This window comes from Mustelus asterias, chromosome 2, assembly GCF_964213995.1.
Source record: "Mustelus asterias chromosome 2, sMusAst1.hap1.1, whole genome shotgun sequence".
NCBI classification, from domain to species: domain Eukaryota; kingdom Metazoa; phylum Chordata; class Chondrichthyes; order Carcharhiniformes; family Triakidae; genus Mustelus; species Mustelus asterias.
Genome location: NC_135802.1, coordinates 155,046,995 through 155,064,566, shown reverse-complemented (window position 1 = coordinate 155,064,566; position 17,572 = coordinate 155,046,995). Strand labels below are relative to the sequence as shown.

Genomic DNA, 17,572 nt, shown 5'->3' with positions numbered 1-17,572 from the left:
GTTAAAGGTGTTTCTTTCTCCACAGATGTTGCCAGACCCGCTGAGTTTATCCAGCATTGTGTTTTTATTTTATATAAAATGGAGAGCTTGGTGCAAGGATAACTCAATGCCCAAAATTCCACAATTATTTTAAGACAGGGAATTGATTTCCACCCAGATTACATGTGTATATGGGCACAAATACAGAAGAATCTTCAGGCCGAATATTTGTGGTCTCATTAAAGACAGGATAATGATTTGTAGCACTTTCTAAACCAAGTAGAAGTTTGATAACACATGCCTAAATTTTAAAAGATTTTATTTTGGGTCCAATTGAGATTTCTGGAAATGGACATAAATTTCAGCACCTGAAACTTCAGAGAATCTTCCATACTTCTGTCTTTGGCGTCTGTTGAAAGAGAAGGGAAGAATTGGGGAAGGCAAGGAATTGGAAATCAAGGAAGAAATGGGAGGACAGAGAGGGGAGGGGAGGAGAGAGAAGAAAGTTTGCATTTATATTATTTGTCATGTCCTCAGGACATAGAAAAGTGCTTCACAAGCAATGAATTACCTTTGAAATGCACTCACTTACGCTGGTAGAAGGGGAAGAGCAGGAAAGAAAGTGTGAGGTAGAGGGGAGGGAAGCATATACACTAATCTATAAATCTAGCAAAAGCTGAACAACAATTTCAAACATGTGACAAGCTGAAAAGGTGAGGTACTGATTTAAGACACCCAATATCCCATCATTTGTTTCAGCAAAGTATTAAGACATACCCCCACTCTCCACACCTAATTTCTTGCAGGCAAATAAATTATGTCAATATGCTCTAGTGCTATAGGTTGCTTAAATTATTTCTCCAATGATGAAAGTGACATGGAGGCAGACTTTTCTCTATTCATCCTTCCAATTGTGAGAGCAGTCTTCTCCCACCACCATTTGAGATTGAATTATTCTCCACTGCCTCCACACCCAAAGGTAGAGACACCCATTTACTGCCTTTTCCATAGATTTGAGGCACTCCTTTTTCCCTTCCCCTAAATTTACAGAGACACACCCTCTCCAACACCACCCACCATGCCCGAAGTGATCCTCATTCCCACTCCCGTCTCCTTTCTATATACTTTACTTGGGATCAAACTCCCGTACCCGCTATCAACACAAATCTTAACTATCAAGATTAGCAATTACTAGCAAACCCTTTCAATCACTGATGTCAAAATCCATTTCATAATTGAACACTACCAAAGAACCATTTTTGTTTGATGTTTCCGGTTGTCACTTTCAGCACACAGTACAATTCTGAAGCAAGAGATTAAAGCAAGACTTGACACTAGTGGCAGCATTGTAATACAAAGGAGGCATTAAAATCTTTGCATTTGTGCTAAGGATTAGAAGTTTAAATACATACCTACAAACATGCTGCTCAGCAATGAATAGGCACAGTCGGGAAAGAAGCTGGGTGAGGTGAGGCACATTGAGTGTGACAATCATAGCAAATAAAGTAAACTCAAGTGGTTGTATACCACAGAGACAATTTAGTTGCCCAAGATTCCTTCAATGAGGAATGCCTCAGTTTCCTCCCATACCCTCAACTGGTTGTCTAAGGATGAAACAGTGGTAAAGTACATGTCTGAAGTCAGATGAATAAATACACAAGTGAAATAGCATAAATGAGACCTGGCATTGCACATTTTGACTAACCAGATGGATAGTAGTGTTGTTACTAAGTCCCAACTCTGGGAAGTGAAAAATGAACCCTGTATGACAGTTGCACCAAAAAGCACACCCACGTACAGCACCATACCATGTTAAACAGGGTGCAAACTCACTGAAAATAAATTTAATGTTTTAATGATCATATGGTCAACATCCTACATCTACTTAGAGACTCAGTAATTGACTTCTACATACAAAAGTCTGAGTGTCCTTGTGTATAATAGTTCATTTACCCTCACTTTCATGTGCAAGCACTCAACACCCTAATGTCAATCTTTAGTGAACAAAAACGTTCTCCGGTTCCGTTTATTCTAAATAAGCGCATAAAAGGCACTGGCCTGATAGCTTCATGTTTCACAATTTGGGCTCATTTCTCTCTCTCATAATATGGCCACCATATGATCATTTCCTTTCTGATATACTCTTTTTTGAAATCTCACACATTCTCATTAGTAGGTTTATTGAGACCCCAAACAATTGCAGATCAGCAACTCCTTCAAAAACAACTGAGGCATAACAGCTGTTATAGCAAGGGGAACTCATGTTTAGTGATAGATGTATCTGAACTTGTGCTTAGTAATAAAATTGTAATAGGCAGATTCTTGGGCAGTTTTGAAACACGGGTTTTGACATTCATGAGATTATCACCCGCCCCTGCGGTGGGTTTGTGGGCAGTTGGGCTGCAGACAAGAGGGTGGTGGTGGGGATCCCGCCCTTGCTGCCAACCCCACTCTCCTGCAACCCCCACCTGGTCATCAAGCACCTCTGGCCTGGGATCCAGCAATAATCAGTCCTCAGGTGGATGTCATAATCAGCAACATACACCAGCCCCTCAGTGGTACTGCCTTTCACTAGAGCTGCCTGCCTCAGATAGGCCACAGTAAGAGTTTTAACAACACCAGGTTAAAGTCCAACCTGTTGGACTTTAACCTGGTGTTGTTAAAACTCTTACTGTGTTCACCCCAGTCCAACGCCGGCATCTCCACATCAGATAGGCCCAGCAGCTCTCTTGAATAAGGGGGCGGGGAGGGAAGAGGAGAGAGAGGGGGGCCCATGCCACTAGCCTGTGCCGGAGGCGCACTAAATATGGCAGACTTGCCCTTAGAGGCGATGTAGGGCCCCTGCTGGCTCTCCAGCAGCCAGCCTAAACCCCCATTCCAACCAGATTCCAACCCATGACTTAGCAGAAACAATCCTCAATGAATGAGGATTAAAATGAAAATAACTTTCTGCAATATTCCAGCCTCAATTTTAACTATGCTACCCTGACAGGAATGAGGCTGGTGCATGGTTAAAATAAGGATGTAGTACAGTTACATTCCCAACTTGTTTCTGCACACCATTTGAATGAGGCACTCTTCTTTTTCAAAAAAAAAGGAGGCAGCCAAGGTAGCCACCAAAGGCAGGCTGGGCAGTTATGAATGTTGCAGTCAGGGTCCTATGTCACAATTTCAACTAAAATTTGCAGAAGTCCTAAACCTATGACAAGCAGGTCCAGGACCAAAGGCAGCACAGAAATTACAATGCAACATACTGAAGGTTATGCACTGCATACAGATGCATGGATATTCTAGTGAAGTAATGTGGTCATCAATTAGATTAAAAAGCCATCAAGGTGAACGTTAGAAGAAAACACAAAACAGAATAGGCTAATCAAACCTATTCCACGATTCAACTGGATATTAGAACGTAGAACATTACAGCGCAGTACAGGCCCTTCAGCCCTTGATGTTGCGCCGACCAGTGGAACCAATCTAAAGCCCATCTAACCTACACTATTCCAATATCATCCATATGTTTATCCAATGACCATTTAAATGCCCTTAATGTTGGCGAGTCCACTACTGTTGCAGGCAGGGCATTCCACGCCCTTACTACGCTCTGAGTAAAGAACCTACCTCTGACATCTGTCCTGTATCTACCACCCCTCAATTTAAAGCTATGTCCCCTCGTGTTAGCCATCACCATCGGAGGAAAAAGGCTCTCAGTCTAATCCTCTGATCATCTTGTATGCCTCTATTGAGTCACCTCTTAACCTTCTTCTCTCTAACGAAAACAACCTCAAGTCCCTCAGCCTTTCCTCATAAGACCTTCCCACCATACCAGCCAACATCCTGGTAAATCACCTCTGCACCCTTTCCAATGCTTCCACATCCTTCCTATAATGCAGCGACCAGAGCTGTACGCAATACTCCAAGTGCGGCCGCACCAGAGTTTTGTACAGCTGCAACATGACCTCATGGCTCCGAAACTCAATCCCTCTACCAATAAAAGCTAACACACCGTACACCTTCTTAACAACCCTATCAACCTGGGTGCTAACTTTCAGGGATCTATGCACATGGACACCAAGACCTCTCTGCTCATCCACCCTACCAAGTATCTTACCATTAGCCCAGTACTCTGTATTCCTGTTACTCCTCCCAAAGTGAATCACCTCACACTTTTCTGCATTAAACTCCATTTGCCACCTCTCAGCCCAGCTCTGCAGGTTATCTATGCCCCTCTGTAACCTGCAACATCCTTCCGCACTGTCCACAACTCCACCGACTTGTGTCGTCCGCAAATTTACTAACCCATCTTTCTACGCCTTCATCCAGGTCATTTATAAAAATGACAAACAGCAGTGGCCCCAAAACAGATCCTTGCAGTACGTCACTCGTAACTGAACTCCAGGATAAACATTTCCCATCAACCACCACCCTCTGTCTTCTTACAGCTAGCCAATTTCTGATCCAAACTGCTAAATCACCCTCAATCCCATGCGTCCCGTATTTTCTGCAATAGCTTACCGTGGGGAACCTGATCAAACGCTTTACTGAAATCCATATACACCACATCAACTGCTTTACCCTCATCCACCTCTTTGGTCACCTTCTGGTTCAGGTGTAGACCATCCCATTTGTAGAGGTCCCACCTACCCCAGAATGACCCCCAATTATCCAGGTATCTGAATCCCTCCCTCCTGCACCATCCCTGTAGTTGATATCAAAACATTGAATGTATTCAAGAGGTGGCTTGAAAATATCCCTGGATATTGGCTGATCCTCAATACTATTTACCTATCTTCAGCAAACAAACATTTACTAATCTCAGCCATGAAAAATTTCCTTAACACAACACTGACACCTTTTTTGGGAAGTGGGTTCCAGATTTCCACTACCCTTTGTGATAAAACACTTCCCAATTTCACACCTAAATGGGCATCTCCATTTTAAAAATTGTTTTCTAGTTTTGGATTCCCCCATCAAAGAAATAGCTTCCCTGCATCAATGCAATGCAGAAGACTTGTGCTTCCAAACAAGTTGTGCCCCTAAGTCAAACTGTTCCAACACAACTACAACATGGACAACCACCCATCAATGTAGAAAGTTGCCCAGATAGGTCCCCTCCACAAAAAGCAGGAGAAATCTAGTCAGATCAAATACTACCCAATCAGTAGTAAAGTGATGGAAGGTTGATAGTCCTATCAAGCGACACTTAACTTACCAATAACCTGTGAGTTTGGGTTGTGCCTTGGCCACTCAGTTCCAGGCCCCAGTACAGCCTTGGTCCAAACATAGACAAGAAAGTTGGATATCAGAGGCACAGAGTGACTGCCCTGGACATAGAAGATAGGAACAGGAGGAGGCCATTTGGTCCTTTGAGTCTGCTCCACCATTCATCATGATCATGGCTGATCGTCCAACTCAATAGCCTAATCCTGCTTTCTCCCCATAACCTTTGATCCCATTTGCCCCACGTGCTTTTTCTAGCCACCTCTTGAATACATTCAATGTTTTGATATCAACTACTTCCTGGTAATGAATTCCACAGGCTCACCACTCTTTGGGTGAAGAAATGCTTCCTCACCGCACCACATCAAGGCAGCATTTAACCAAATGTGGCACCAAGAAGCTGCAGCTAAACTGGAGTCAACAGAAATCAAGGGGAAAATTCTCCACTGGTTGGAGTCATACTTAGCACAAGGTGGCAGTTGGAGGTCAATCATCTCGGTACAAGGACATCAGTGTACTGTCCCAGACTCAACCATCTTCAGCTGCTTCAATGACCTTTCCTCCACTAGGTGGTCAGGAGTGGGGATGTTCACTGATGAATGTCCAGCACTATTTGCGACTACTCAGACACTGAAAAAATTCAATGTCAATATGCAGCAAGACCTGGAAATCATTCAGGCTTGGGCTGATAAGTGACAAGTTACACAGCTGCCACACAAGATGGCAATGATCATCTTTAATAAGAGTCTAACCATTCATTCACGACATTGCTGAATCCCCTGCTGTTATCATGAGCGTTACCTTTGACCAGAAACTGAACTGGATCAACCATAAAAATCCTGTGGCTACAACAACAGATGAGACTGGGAAATCTGCAGAGTAAGTCACCTTTTCCCCCCCATCTATAAGACACAAGTCAGGAGTGTGATGGAATACTTTCCACTTGCCTGGATGAGTGCAGGTCCCACAACACAAGAAGCTAGACATCATCCAGGACAAAGCAGCCCACTTCAATATCCACCAGCAAAGCACAGAGGCAGCAGCACTCTGTACCATCTACAAGAGGCATTGAAGCAACTCACCAAGGTTTCACTGATTTAAAGTAACTGGCAAGCGAAGCAAAAAGTGATACAAGAAAAAAAACTTTCATGTAGCGAGTGGTTAAGGTCTGAAGCGCACTACCAGAGTGTGATGGAGGCAAGATTAATTGAGGCTTACAAGTGGAATCAGACCATTGTCCAAAAAGGAAAAATATGTAGGGTTATGGCGAAAAATTGGAATAATGGCACTGTGAATTGTTCACTGGAAAGCTGGTACAGACATAATGGACCAAATGACCTCCTTCTACATGGTAACAATTCTGTGATTCTCTGAAACTCTTCCCTTGTTAAAATTTAATGGTCTCCTTAAAGCAAATAAACATGCCATGGGTCCAACAAGCCTCTATAGAAAGATTTTTTTTGTAAACTCCAAAGGTGCAATGTAAACACCATTTCTTCCTCTACTGAAAACATGTTTAGAAAAGATTTAAAATAACCAGTTAACTTTGATTTATTTTGTGTGCTGTAGTATTGTACTAAATCTACTCAAATTATGCAGACAACAATCACAAAGCGCAAGAACAAAATAGGTAACTTTCAAGTGGGTAACCAAATGTCACGAACTCCTAGTTAGAGAAAATAAAAATCTTAAGGTAGGATTTTTTTTAAAAACAGGAATATGCTTAAATTGGGAAGAATGGCAAAAAAATGAAATATTTTCACCACTCGTCCCCAAATATTCATTTCAGAAACTATACTCATTTATTTCATGCCAAAGGGAAAACACACTATTTAACACAGTTTAGAAAGTGATATTACTACAATAAAGTTTAAGTATTTCATTGCTGATGGAAAAAAAAACAATTTAGATTTCTAATGTATTTCACTTGATTAGCATTGAATGAAATTGTCATTTGTCAAAATCCTTACCTTGAGGAAATCAGACGGGTTATAAAAACTTCCTTTCGGTACTTAGATGCTCGGTACACACATTTAAACCAGGCAAAAAAGTCTCACTCCAGCAGACAGAACTTTAAATTTGAAGATCAGTAGATAAGTAAAATAGTCAAAAGGGAGTAAGAAAGAAACTTTCAGGACCAAAATAACTTTTCCATAGTATCCCAGAAGGACTGTCGTTTTTCAAAGTCACCAAAACTTCCACTGTTCTCCAAAGATCTGTCCATGACTCTCCTTTTCCTGAACTACGTAGTCACTTCTCAGAAATATCTGATGATACACAAGCTAATGATATCAAGCTCCACCTCTCCATTTCCATGCCCTCAAATCTCTGGCTCGAGATCAAATTGTGGATGAGTCACATTTCTCCGCTTGAACTCAGGAAGACCCAAAGTTGTCATTTTCATTCCCCCACCCTCTAGCACAAGCTTTTTCCTTCACCACGGACTCAAACTCCCCCTCCTTAACTAGCTAATCCAGACCATTCCCACTGAACTTAAATTCCACATAATTGTCACTTCCATCCCTCTCTGTTTAGCAGTGGCTGGGCTTTGTCTGCATTAGTCACCTCCAGGCTCCATTACACTAACATTTGCTTTGGCCTCCTACCTTATATTTTTCATAAATTCCAACTTGCCAAAACATCTGTTACATGAATCCTGTCCTGCACTTCATTGATCTAGGTTGGTTCTCTCAGCCCTTAAATTTTCCCAAACACAATTCTAAGATTTGGTTCCATCCTACTTCTGCAATCTCCTCCAGGTGACCAAAAGCTCTGTCAAAAAGGGAGGCCTAATGGAGCAACCAAAGGAGGAGAGATGGAGGGAGTGTGGTTTAGGGAGAAAATTTCAGAACTTTGGGCCTATCCTGTTGAAAGATTGAGAAATGTGATAAATTGGTAATACTGGGTGTCATTAGCATACATGGAGTGACTGATCCTATGGTAGTGCATGAGGTTGCCAAGGGGATATTCGAAAATAAGCAAGGGGAGGATATTAAAGATGGATCCTCGGCAGTCCTCTAGATGGTGGTGACAATGGATATCTTCTGTATAGTTGATTAGAAGAACTAATGAGTGAAAAATCAAGCAAGGACAGTCCACCAAACTGGACAATAAATGAGATACTGGAAGAGAATGGCATGGCTGACCACATAAAAAGTGGCGAAGACGAATGAGCATCAATAACGTACCATAGTCATTATCACAGTGAAGGCTATTTTTAATTTAGGGTTGGGCTCTTTCAGGAAGGTAGGTGGATAGGAAGCATGGTTGGAGGCTAGCAAGTTGAGAAACAGATCATGAAGCAATATATTCAAACACTTTGGATAGCAAACAAAAGCCAAACATGGAGTTGTACTGCGTAAATGGGTGTATTTTTGAGAAGGGGTGAACAGTCATTTTAAATGAACAAAGGCTGAGGAGAGTGAACTGTTCTCAATGCCATCTGGATGGGTAGCGAGACTTTATGGACTTCAAATACACAAACAAATTTACTGGATAATAAATATACTAGCACCTTGACGTTGATGTATCAACACTTGCAACTTGAGGTAATTATTTTGCACATAGTAAGTGGGTGTGTAAATTTTGAGGTCCAAAATTATCACAAAAAAGTAACAAAATACAGAAAAATGAAGCACGGATATCAGCCATTTTCGGAATAAGGTGCATTCAGTAGCTGCTCCATTTAGAATGCGATTGTTAGCGAAACATAATTAATAACTATCTGTGATAGATGGGCTTGAAGGACAAGATCGCACAATTGGAAGATTATTGAACAAAATCAGAAAGTCTTACAAGGTAAGTACAGATCCAAAAGTCTTTCGGGCAATATTGCATTTATAGTTCTAATATTGGACACTAGTGATCAAAGTGTGTTTAAAGTGTTAACGGTATACAACAGCACAAGTGCTACAAGGGAAAATTTAATTTAGAAACATGCATTCACACTTTGAAGTCAGTATTGTACTTTGTGAATTTTGATTATAGGAAAATGCATTTGATTTCGAAAGATGCAAGATGTCAAATTAACCCGTTATTTTTCTGAACAGCATTTGAGTAACTAAAATCATTTAGTTTTACATGATGTTATGTTTTTGTTGTTTCTAATCCCCTCCCACCACCACCTCCTTCAGTATTCTTGGGAGGCTTGCTTATCTCTCAGTATTCACTTCTTGTGAAAAGTTAACCTGTTTTCTCCTCAGAGAAAAAATGATTGAAATTAAATCCAAATCTGAATATAAATTATGAAAATGCTATTAGAAGATCCAAATAACCTATTCTCATCTTTCCAACAGCTATGAAATGGGTCAAAGATTAACCACATTGAGCTTTCATCCACCCACTGAAAGTAAACTGCTGTGGTTGGTTGATTTGCTGGTTGATAATAGAAGAGACTACATTTTCGCACGGGTATTTGTGCACCCAGATGTCATTATCTGCAGGTCAATTTCGAATTTTAAAAGGCAAAACCACAAAGCTCATAATTCCAGTGTCGATGTCATGAAATTCATTTCCATCATTTCATCTACTGCCATTTCTAAATGAAGGTTTTGTCCATTGGCCTCAGAGTCCTTTAAAGCCCAGGCAGGTTAACCTGTTACACTAAATGTTAGGAAGGTACCTGAACTACAAGCTGCGGGTTGGATGTCTCAATCAGGTCAATTTCGAAGATGATATGTTGGTTATATCCCTCATTGCTACAATGCCAAACAATGGGTCTTGCCTGTCACTGACACAGCTAGAGTCATGTCTTTCACAGGATGGACTTGAGCTGCATTTATTTACATGGCTCTCAAGAGGATATTAAAAATATAACTCGTCGGATCTGCACATGCTGCAAGGTGGGAATAACATTCTTTGGTTTGACACTAGTATTTTTCAGCAAATAAATTCAATACTTTATATTTTAAAATTGAGGCTGATCAAAGCAGTGCAATGCATCCTTGTTGGCAAGTACTTACTGCTGTCAGTAAACAGTTGCTATCTGCAGGATGATGAAAGCCAAGCTTGTCCAAATAAAAGTTTTTTTTTACAAAGAGGGAGATGGATCTCAAAGCCCAATAAAAATGCCATTAATTGGTTAAATCATTTAGTTTCAATTAAGGGAACATGTGATTTACTCCCCTTTCTGACAAAGGTTGTATTAAAGGCTGCAAACTACAACTGCTACCTGTTAAAAGGATCCTACATGAAATGAGTTTGACCAGTCTCAATCCAATTCTGAAATGAGCACTGGATTGTCAATTTGTTTCGTATTGGGGGGCAATGTCAAACCAGCATAAGGCTAGAAATGACAGGTGTAGCAGGGTTTTGTGGTTGGAGCTGTAACAAATGTCTGAGGTTAAGTAAAGCCAGCTTTATTCTTCACCTGACCGTGCTGCAATTGACCCGACTGCTTGATATTGACAATGGGTAACCATAATAAAAGAGAGTTCCAACTCCCAAACATCGACATCCTTCACCTTGACAAGCACATGCACACAAAGTAAAATTACCATCTTAACATCACAAACATGGTTTAAGAAAAAGGACTTTTCTTTAATCAAGCTCAAACTAACAACAGCCCAAGGTACTTCGAACAAACAAATTCCAGTTCTTTTAAAGGGAAGGAAAAAAAACGTGGGATGATCAAAAAGCTGGTAAGTTTGAGAATATGCTTTATGGATTATTATTTAAATGGAAAAAATTACAACATGCTACTGTGCAAAGGGACCTGGGGGTCCTTGTGCATGAGTCGCAAAAACTCAGTCTGCAAGTACAGCAGGTGATCAAGAAGGCAAATGGGATGTTGGCATTTATCACGAGGGGGATAGAATATAAAAGCAGAGAAGTCTTGCTGCATCTGTACAAGGCACTGATGAGGCCGCAGCTGGAATACTGTGTGCAGTTTTGGTCCCCTTACTTGCAAAAGGATATATTGGCCTTGGAGGGAGTGCAGAGAAGGTTCACCAGGTTGGAGACGAGGGGTGTTGATTATGAGGAGAGATTGAGCAGATTAGGTTTGTACTCGTTGGAATTTAGAAGGCTGAGGGAGGATCTTATAGAGGCATATAAGATAATGAAGGGGCTGGATGGGGTAGAAGTGGAGAGATCCTTTCCACTTAGAAAGGAAACCAGAACTAGAGGGCACAGCCTCAAAATAAAGGGGGGTCAGTTTAGGACAGAGTTGAGAAGGAACTTCTTCTCTCAGAGGGTGGTGAATCTCTGGAATTCTCTGCCCACTGAAGTGGTGGAGGCTACCTCATTGAATATGTTTAAGTCACGGATAGATGGATTTCTGATCGGTAGGGGAATTAAGGGTTATGGGGAGCAGGCGGGTAAGTGGAACTGATTCACTTCAGATCAGCCATGATCTTATTGAATGGCGGGGCAGGCTCGAGGGGCTAGATGGCCTACTCCTGCTCCTATTTCTTATCTTCTTATGTTCTTTAAAAGAAGAGATTTAAAGTGTTAGGGGCCAGATCAAAAACTCCATGGAGTTAACCTAGACCCGAACTTTTTTTAATTTTGGCATTAGGATGAGCATAAGGTGTTACACTCCAGGTATGATTCAATTATCCCAATAGTAAGCTTTTATTAAAACAGACTTTGTTAACACCAGTTAAAATAGAACAAAAAGAATTTGCATAACTTTTACCAATCGGAAATACTTAAACATGACAAGGTATGATTAACAAATAGCTCTCTCTATAGTTCCAATGTAAGCATTATCCTCAGTCATAAATCTCTCCAAGAATCAGCACAAAGAAAAGGCATGCTCATGTGGGTGCTACGTTTCCAGCCTTTTGAGCCCACTGGACAGAGAGGCACCTGCCTTCTGACTCCCATACAGCAGTCTTCAGAGACAGATCTACCTTCAAACAGCAGAATCTCTAAAAAGAGACTTATTTCCTGGCAGATTCCAGTCTCCAAATCCAGAGAAAGAGAAACACTGTTCTCTTAACAATCCCAAGCAACATCTGAGCTTGATTTCTGTGTTAGCTGAGCTTCACCCAGTCACATGATGCCCTACTCTGCAAAACCCCAGGGGAAAATACTAAACTAGCAGAACAGCATGAGCTAAATTAAAACAAACATTCTAGCAATAGGAGCAATTATGCTGCTGCTGTAACAACAGGGTTGTGGGATGCAGACAAAACAGCACCAATAGTAAAACAAAACTGTCAAAGCAGATCCTGAACAAGAAACATCATCCAATCCATTTCTTAAAAGGTACAGTATCGTCACAAAAGAGACAGCAAAATTTAAGCAGGGAATTCCAACTAGAGAATCCACACATTGAATCCCTCAATGTGAGGTGATAAGTTATACATTAAACAAAGTATACAACATCACATTTTTAGCTGAAGTTATTAGAATATCAAACCAGCCAGGATAATTTTAGAGTTTGGTACCCAAGTTTGCAAAAATATGTATTTTCCAATGCACCATTTTTCAGGATCACTATCTGTATTCTAATTTACTGTGAAAGGTGATTTATACTGAAATGTTGCTTTTAAGATTAGAACAGATTAAAATTCTCATAGGATGTTGGACAGGTGGGGAAAAGGCATGGTAAAGCTGGATACATCTGTGGAATGTTGCTACTAACATGCCAAAAATGATATCATCAAAATCCAATTGGAGTCAGCCAAGGCTCATTAGATAGTGGTAGCTCTATTCAATTGGTAAACTGCAGGGGATAATTTATAGGGAACTCCACCTAGAACAGCAACTGGTTTAATTGGCTGACATGTTATTTAACACATGGACAGGGAATGGGTCAGAGGTCAAACAGCTGCTTTCCTACCCAATTAGGGACAAAGAGAGCAAGCCAGGGATCAGTTTTAATATCTAATAAAGGAAGACAAGGATTGTGCAGACCTTTTTGTTTTAAAGATGAAACTGATCAAATTCAGAGAAAATGAAAAAAAGTGTACAGAGATGAGTATTTTCTATGCTACAAGGAAGTGGGACAAGATTTACTGCAATTGTTATTCGTTACATGGATTACCTATAAAACAGTTTTAAACATTATCTAGCCTAGCTTCGCAATACATCCATATACTACCTATAAAATAAAACAGTTTTAAAATTTATCCAGTCTAGTTTCACAAGTGTTAATCAACTGTTTCATAAGATTGGAAAAACACATGGTTAATGTAGATGCTAGCTATAAAAGACAAAAGGTAAAATCACCATAGTCTCAGATGGCCATAGGTTTCTCTCCCCTTTGAGGGGAGAGCTGACTGGTGGTGATTTAATCCAAGGACCACGACTCCTCAGATGAGAGGCAAGGTTGAGAAGGTGAGCCTTCATGAATAACCTCAGCCAGCACAGGTATTGAACCTGCATTGTTGACGTTGCTTTCATAGAAGAAGATCTTTCATAGAAACCCTACAGTGCAGATGGAGGCCATTCGGCCCATCGAGTCTGCACCGACCACAATCCCACCCAGGCCCTACCCCCACATATTTTACCCGCTAATCCCTCTAACCTACACATCCCAGGACTCTAAGGGGCAATTTTTTTAACCTGGCCAATCAACCTAACCCACACATCTTTGGACTGTGGGAGGAAACCGGAGCACCCGGAGGAAACCCACGCAGACACGAGGAGAATGTGCAAACTCCACACAGACAGTGACCCGAGCTGGGAATCGAACCCGGGACCCTGGAGCTGTGAAGCAGCAGTGCTAACCACTGTGCTACCGTGCTCTGCATCACAAACCAGCTGTTCAACCAACTGAGCTAAACCAACCCCCAGATGTTAGCTATATGGGTTTCCTGAAAGCACTGATCAGGTTCCATAGAACTATTAGCAAAAATTAGTCACACAATTGATAAATGATTTGGGAGATAGGAGACAGGGTATATTCTGATTGAGATCTGACATGCTGTTCCCCAAAAGTTTGTACTAGGACATTAGCTTTTCACCATATATAATGATTTGAATGAACGAAGCGAGAGCAATATAATCCAAGTATGCAAATGACACTAAATTAGGAGGGACAGCAAGTACTGCAGATGGGAACAGAAAGTTAAAGATGTACAGATAAAGTGAGTGAACTGAACTATGGCAGAGTTCCATAATTGCAAAATATGATGGTATACACTCTGGATCAGAGAAAGACAAAATCAGAATACTTTCTTAATGGAGAAAGACTAGGGAGTTAGGCAGGAGAAAAGGAATCGATGTACACAAATTATTAAAAGGTTAGTACATAGCTGTAACTTGTGAAGTCAATGGAACTTTGGCCTTTATGTTGAGGAGCTACAACATAAAAAGCGAAAGCCAGTTAGTTGCACAGACCTTAGGTCCCAGAGTACTGCGTTCAGTTTTGGGTTGTAAATGTTTTATTTTTGGCCAATAACGATGAGCCTAAAGCATTAAATTGCCAATTTGTAAGGCAGATATAAACCAAGTCTTGTCTATTTCAGTAGGTGTTAATTACTGCCAACCTTTCTGTTGCTAGAAATTAACTACAAGTGTGGATTTTCATTCCTTCCATTTGTTGAAAAGTTTTACTTAATTTTCCTGTCAGTCATTTTTCCTCCCTCAATGTCGTTATTTCTTTTGTGCCTAGATTTCTCTTCCTGCACCCGATTCAAATTGACCACTAACTTTTCCTTCTGTCTTTGCACCATTGATTATAAACCTTCAATCTTTTGATTGAGATATACACTTGCCCTCTTCATTCGGTTCAAGATGCCTGGTTTCTCTTGCTGTGACAAGCGTGCACTTTCAGCAACTAGGGCACAAAATATCACAATTAAAAAGGGCAGAGACAGGTCTAATCAATGACAAGTGCCCTCTTTCTCTGCTGCAGCAAATTGTGGACTATTGGTCAAGGAAGAGTTACAATTCTGATTAATCAGAATTAGAGGGCAGGTCACATATTGATTGTGTTCCATTCAAGTTTAGGAAGCTGAAGGGTGCCCTAACCACATTAACAGGATTTAGAGTAGATGCAAAGAAACTGTTTGTTCGGATGGAGACTTAAGAACCAGTAACCTAATCTTCTATAGAGCTAGGCTATTTAGGAGCAGAATTAGGAAGCACACTTACACTATAATAGAAATTCTCCCAAATAGCTGCAGATGCAGGGTCAATTGACATTCAAGACTGAAATTATTAGATTTTTGGTAGCTGAAGTATTGAGTACTTAACATATCTTTGCATTTCTTCCTTTGTCTTTACCAAGGAAGAAGTTGCCACCCACTCATGGTGAAAGAGGTGATAATTCAGTCACTAGAAGGGTTTAAAATTGATAAGATAGGTCTGTAAAGTACATAAGCACCAGGACCAGATGCAATGCATACAAAGATACTATGGGAAGAAAGTGGAGATAACAGAGGCATGGGCATTATTTTTCATTTTATGGGTCCGAGGCTAATCAGCTTAGATGTGTCATTTGGATTAGCCAGTGCCAACAAATACCGTAACCAAGCTGGCTGGACACCAGGAAACCGAATGCTGACCCTTGAAACATATAGAGGCTGACCTGCTAAAAACGGCAGGGATTAATGGTGCCAACGACAGGTGCACCAGTCCCTTCTTTCGATGAGTATTTTCAGTTTACCAGTCTGAACTTCTGGGGCGCACTAATCAGTCACATTTTGCTCAGGAGTTCAGGTCCAATTTGGTTGCCCCTTGTGGTAATATAATCAGGGCCTAGTTTTAAGGCTGATTAAATTGGATATCCTAAGTTAAAGAATTGGGCATATTAAAGTCAAACACAGTCAAACCTCGGGCAGGCCAATTGTACAAATACACAAACATGTCTGGGCCTGACCCATCAATCACCCATCAAAGGTCGTTGCACTCTACTGATATTCAGCAGGAGATCATTGCACCCCATTGAAATGCACCGGCCTATTGTTAGAAGCCCAGATTGGGCCAGACTTTCTGTCACCGAGAGTTCCTGCAGTTACCTTATCTGACAACAGGTTAAATGTAAGCAACAGCATGGAGATGGACACCTAGGGGCAGACCCTGGTGTCCTGTCAGGCAGACATTAAGAAACCCACTGGGTATTGGAACCCCCTCCTGGGACCTCATTGGCCAGAAGCCAGAGAAGTTTCTGGAAAGGCAAGCAGGCAGAGGGATAAAGGTGCACATCTCAGATCACTAGGAGCGAAGACTCGACGAGGGAGGTGACCTTGACCATTCAGAAGACTGACGCTTCTCGGCCTTTTGGCTAAAATCAAGTGTAGTATCGACATGCCGTACTTGGTTGAAGTCATTAGGTTACATTTTAGCTTCATTTGAAGCAATTTTTAAAAGTGGCATCTCGGCCTTTTGGCTAAGATGCAAATGAGATCAAGCCTTGGAGGAGGTGCAATGCCTACTCCAATCAGCTTGGATCATGTAGATCAAGCCCAAGACAGGAGGTGAGAGCCTTGTCTTGTCAGCTTGGATCGGGAATGTCTCACTTGTTGAGACTCTGAATTGGACTTGATTTGATTGAATTGGATTTAAAAAACTGACCAGAGAAAGAAGGAAGGAAGAAGCTGCCATCGAGACTCACCTTCATGACAACAGACCAGAGGGACTCAGAATCAAGCCTGCAGTTTAACCAAACCATCTTTGTGGGTAGTATACTTGAATCTGGGGTATTCTCTTGTTTTATGTGGGTAATTTAAGGATTAATAGTGTTATTATTAACAAACTTATTGAACCTTTACTTGTGTTTGTCACAGAATCACAGGAGAAACCCTACAGTGCAGGAGGCCATTCGGCCCATCGAGTCTGCACCGACCACAATCCCACCCAGGCCCTACCCCCACATATTTTACCCGCTAATCCCTCTAACCTACGCATCCCAGGACTCTAATGGGCAATTTTTTTTAACCTGGCCAATCAACCTAACCCGCACATCTTTGGACTGTGGGAGGAAACCAGAGCACCTGGAGGAAACCCACGCAGACACGAGGAGAATGTGCAAACTCCACACAGACAGTGACCCGAGCCGGGAATCGAACCCGGGACCCTGGAGCTGTGAAGCAGCAGTGCTAACCACTGTGCTAACCACTGTGCTACCATGCCGCCCTTTGTCCTTTGTCCATTTTGCAAATAAGGGCACTGGGGTAAAACCTTGGAGTAAGCAAACTGGTCGAAAGTATCTGAGAATTAAAAGGTACAACACCCTCCCCATCCCGAAAGTTTCTTGCAGCTCCCAGGTGACAGTTGAAAACTCCGCATACAAGTTATGGATCTCTTAAAAACAACATTCCAATAACCAAAGTTCTGTTGATGCATCAGTAAATTCCCAGTTCTGGCTTGTGGCTCCTTTGTTAAAAAAAAAGTGTGGCATTAGCCTCCCTCTAATCCATTGGAATAATCCATGTTCTTAAATGCGACAAGAAATAAGTCTGCAATTTCTTTTGGCAAATCA

The 17,572-nt window shown here is 41.3% G+C and overlaps 1 protein-coding gene across 1 annotated transcript in view; it reads right to left on the bottom strand.

Moving 5' to 3' along the window:
* Positions 1–17,572, bottom strand: part of cdyl (chromodomain protein, Y-like) — a 152,278-nt gene that overhangs the window by 80,444 nt on the left and 54,262 nt on the right. The gene's annotated exons all lie outside the window — the stretch shown is intronic.